The sequence below is a fragment of the Schistocerca gregaria genome, unplaced genomic scaffold (assembly GCF_023897955.1).
Source record: "Schistocerca gregaria isolate iqSchGreg1 unplaced genomic scaffold, iqSchGreg1.2 ptg000139l, whole genome shotgun sequence".
Lineage (NCBI taxonomy): Eukaryota > Metazoa > Arthropoda > Insecta > Orthoptera > Acrididae > Schistocerca > Schistocerca gregaria.
In genome coordinates, this window is record NW_026061718.1 from 827,709 (window position 1) to 832,767 (window position 5,059).

Consider the following 5,059-nt stretch of genomic DNA (forward strand, 5'->3'; position numbering starts at 1 on the left):
TATTTAACACAAAATAAGATTAAAAATTAAAGGTATTCACGACCAGCTAATTGAGAATATTTATGAACTTCAAATGACACGACGAATCGTCTCGTTCTGCATATGGATGCAAACTCAGGTCATGCAGACTAAGCAAAGATTTCGTACCTGACGGAAACCAACAGTCACTCCTGATTAGGCATACAGAGAATGATATACCTCGATTTTGGAGAGAGCCAGTTTGCAAATACCAACTTTAAATCACATAGCGCAAGCATTTTTGCCGGACGCGAATTCCTACCCAGCACCTATTGCCCTGTTAACGAACGAGAAGAGATGTTGAATCTTGCTTCTTAACAAGTAACTTACTTGAATTGTCGCGAGGTAAAGCTTTGTGTTGGACAGCTCAGAACCTAATCGGATAGATATTGACGCACAATCAACTGTGACATTTCGGGTTTTCTCGGCAGTAGCTAGATGTTTTAACTGAAATGACGAGACGGAACATTTATTTTTTTCCTTCCCTGGACTCTAACCCAGCACCTATCGCTGTTATATTCTAGAGAAAACGAATGTTAAATATGGGTTTGTTGCTCCGGCAGCGACATGTGAGCAAGTTTGAACTAGACATAATATGACGAAGAGTTCAGTGCTCACTGGGAATACAGCTCCACACATCATATCGCTTTTGACTACACACAAAGATACGTCAGCTTCCGAATTTTTGTCCAGCTCGGACTAACATCTTGAACTTACGGTGGTCTCGTAAATAGTTCTGTGTCCCACTGAGAGTCAAAAACGTCACACATCGTTAGTGTTGACAACGAATGAAAATACATAAAAAATCGAAATTATTATCCACCAGCAGATAGGTGTTCTCGCGCTACAGCTTGATAATACATAATGAAATCTATAGTGCCGGGCCAGGATTCGAACCCATTCACGTGCAGTATATGGAGATGTTGAGGAATCTGCAGTTTTGAACGAACAACAAATTGTGGCCGAGCTGTATTGTCACGAGGGGATCAAATTCAGCGTTAAATACTGTCTGAGTTGCATTCCCAGTTCAGAACCGATTTTATCTACATACAGAAGGTCAGATAAAATATGGACTAAATGTCCTGTGAGCCTACATAGCGTTTGTTTCGTCACTAGAAATAAATAACAAGTATAAGAAAGGTTACTGGTGAGAGAGTTTCTACGTGTCGGCACTCCAGTCTTTATTGTGGCTCAGCCTAACGTGTACTTTGTAGAGAAGGAATATCATTTTTAATCTGAATTTCAGACCACAAAGCCATTATAGCTTCTTCACTTGGTGTAGCCAGAAGAGAATGGAATCTGTCTCTCCCTATCTAAAATCATTGACAGAAGTTGGAATCGAACCCAGACCATAGATACACAAGTATATCATCAGTATGTGGCTCATTTTTCTATCATAACGCCGTTGCGCCATACTGGATGAGAATTCTGACACACAGGCTTCCTGTAGTAATTTGCAGCAGGTTCAGTAAATTCATTTACTTGGTTGACCGAATCACAATGAACTAGCAGCCTCGACTACCCAGTGCATACATTCGACTTTATTTTGTAATCACCGAAATAAAATCACGTACCTGCCACCTACACAGAACAGCCAACAGTGTAGGATGCACAAATTTGAATAGGAAGTGTTTCTTTCCACTTGAGCTACTGTATTGCGCCATCTCTTTGTTGAAAACGTCGTGCAGTGCAAATGTCGCATTTCAAAAGTAAAGTTTTGTATTCCTAGAAACCTAAAATTTGCTTGTCAGTGGCGGGAAGAGGAGTTACCTGTTGTGCAGCATTGTAAGTTTTCACCATTGCACTATGAGCCGAAAGTATTTTTTTGCGATTTCCTTATCGATGTTTTATCTGACTGCTTGTAGCTCTTTCACAGAAGGGATAAAAAGGTTACAGTCAGTGAGACTGGAAGTGCGAACCATAACAGATGCTTTTTCTCAGGTCAGCGCGTTACCATAGAGCTGGCGCAGAAGTACGTGTCTTAGCTTACTCTTACGAGATCGATAATGTCTAGCACTCGTAAACCGCTATTTGAAGGACGAGATTAGTGGCGATTTCCACGTGCAACGACTTTCCTGGGCTGAAAACCGTAATTTTACAATCTTTTGTTACACCTAAAGCGATAATAAATCAGATTATTCAATGGAAATGACAGGTAAAATCAAGTGAACTTTGAGGATAAATTCCGTGCACACCAGGAAGCAACTGGTCGATCACAGAGTTGCCAAACATACGTTGCCTTGTTGTCAAATCTCAGTTACAGTACCAGCAGAAAGAAGACGAACCGATGTGATCGTACAGCGGGCTGGGAAGTGACCATAGCTGGTGTCTCCAAGTCGCGGCTACTACGGCCTGGAATACGTAATGCGTCTGATTCGCATTTCTGTAACTAGGTTTAGGGACTGGAGCGTGGTTACTAATAATACTCAGAACTGACTGAAAACTAAGCATCATAAATCAGTAACTCTCACAGTTGTTTTTAAATTTATTTCGTAAGTGTACTAAAAACTAAGAAGCTCAGTCAGAGACGTTTTCGTGCCTCGCCGATAGTCGCGCAAAACAAACAAATAAAGAAAAAAAAGAATGTGTGTGTGTGTGTATGTGTGATAGAGAGAGGGAGAGAGGGAGAGAGGGAGAGAGAAAATCAAAAAGAATGAGAGAGAGTAAGAAATTGTTGTAAAGAAATTGAATCATGGTATGTAAAGAAATCTTTCATTAAAATGACACGTTACACATCATTACGAAATATCGTTTTCATGATCTATGAAACAAGAATTGATCTAATGTAACCTAATCGTATCATATTGATGGCTAGCCATGAAGAGTCATGAATTACCAGAATTTTTGCCAATACCAGTAATGAAATCTAAACTTGAAAATAAAAGACGACAATTTTTGTAATAAACCGGGACTCCTAACAAGACCCTTTCGTCCCTGTTAACTAACCACGAAAGATGTCTGATATACCTCCATGCTCAAGTAACAAAGTGCGCATGCATTTAAAGATTACGTGCATGATGTGAAGTTATATGACGGAGATACGAACCCAACACGTAATCGTATTGTTAACTAAGTAAAATCAAATGTTACGTATCGGTTTTTCTTACCAGCTGCTAGGTGTTTGAATCTAAACTAAGGATACAAACTTTTGTACCTAAGCGACAATCTTACTGCACGCCTACCGTGCATCTACAAATATAGCTTAAATATCAGTTGCTTACTCACCAACGGTAAGGTGTGTGCGTGTTTGACCAGAAATAATGACACCTATTGCGATTGTTGGCAACACATGAATAGACATTAAAAGCGCACGTTGGTTTTCACTAGCGGGACGGTGTGCACGTTATAGGGCTTGAACTGAAACTATGAATATTTTTGTATTGGATCAGGATTCGGACCCACATACTTACCTTTGGAGGAGACCTAGAGAAGGTTGCAGTCTTGCGAAAAGGAACGAAATGTTTGAACTATAATGTTCCGAGAGATTCAGATTCTCGAAAGAGGAGAAACGAATTCGAATCAAAGTCCAGCACCAAATTTTTCAACGTCTCTAGTTCAATCAATTACAAGTAAAATAAGAGCCCCATCCTTTAAATGGCTATCGGTTCATAAAATAAAATAAAATTTTCTAATGTAAGTAAGTTTACTGGCGACGGTATTTCTGTTTACGATGACTTTCGCTATGTCATTTCCCAACGTAACCTGGCTCTCCCCAGTTGGTAATGATGGAACGTGATTTGTATTGCGAATTCTGGATTATAACGTCTTTCTCTTGAGGTTACCAGAGGCAAAGTAAATCTGTTTGTGCTTCTTAAAAGTAAATGTCTGAACCCACGCATTGCTCCTGTGATAGTTCCACCAGGCCATTGTGCCCATATTTCCCAGCCCCAGGAGTGAGCTGCAACGGATGATGTGCTGAGCTTACAAAAGTAGTCACGGTGGAAAAAACGCGAGTCTATTAAATGGTTAAGTAGAAACAAGCTTCTGACGCGGAGATTATGCTATTCTCATGTCAGCAGGATGTAAAGACCCTTGTAGGCATCATAGGCTCGATGTGAAGCCATTTTGAAATGTTCACAAATTCAGCAATTTTCTTAGTTCGTGAAGATCCACTGGGAAGTGTGAAGTTACCGGATAATTGGATTATTACCGTCATTATTACCATCATTTTCTTCATGCCGCTGCTGGAACTCTGTACTTGAATATCAGTTCGTGCCTTTTGGTCACTATACAAGTAGTTTCCAAAGAAGAGGTTCTCTCTCTGTCTACAGAATTCTTTTCATGTTAATATCAAACACCAGCAATTACTCATAAGTTACAAAAAAACTAAAGTAATCGATGAAGACGTTACTTGATAACAAAAACGCGCTGCCTTTCTTCTATTACTTGCGCCTAGAAATGGCTGTCGAGTACTGCCAAACCAAAAGCCAAGAGATCTTACTGCCTGCCGATATACGTCGCTGTCAATTTTTCCGTAAGATTTGGTCGACGTGACCTGTTTGAAGTTGTGTATGACAGAGAATGTTTTAGAAAATCAATCGTTTTCCTTTGCAATAAAGAAAAAAATTTTCATTCTAAGCTATCAAAGTTCAAAATGTTTGGAATATTAGTTCCAGTTTAATATTCGCTTCTATAATGTAGGAAAGTATTTCGCACTTGCAAAACTCGGATCCGGCCCACTGACCTTACACTCAGCTGCCGGCCATAAATTCTGGCTCAGAGTGACACCAGATTAAGTAACCTAATATAGCGAAGACTATTTGCCAGTGCTCTCTCTCACCGGAAAATACGCAGTTCACTCATTAATTGGGCTCCATTAGTACACTGTAACAGTAATTTCTGTGTGTCTGCAATGCATTCGGATTGTAGAATTTAGCGGTGCTCTCTCTCCCACTTCTGTATACAATATGACTGACCTAAACGGGCCCTTTATCGTTACAGGCCCTGAGCAGTGCTACATAATAATGACAACAGTAATGTTCTTATACTGACAATCTGACTGGTCGTTTTACCTGATTTTGTAATCATTTAAATAAGACAA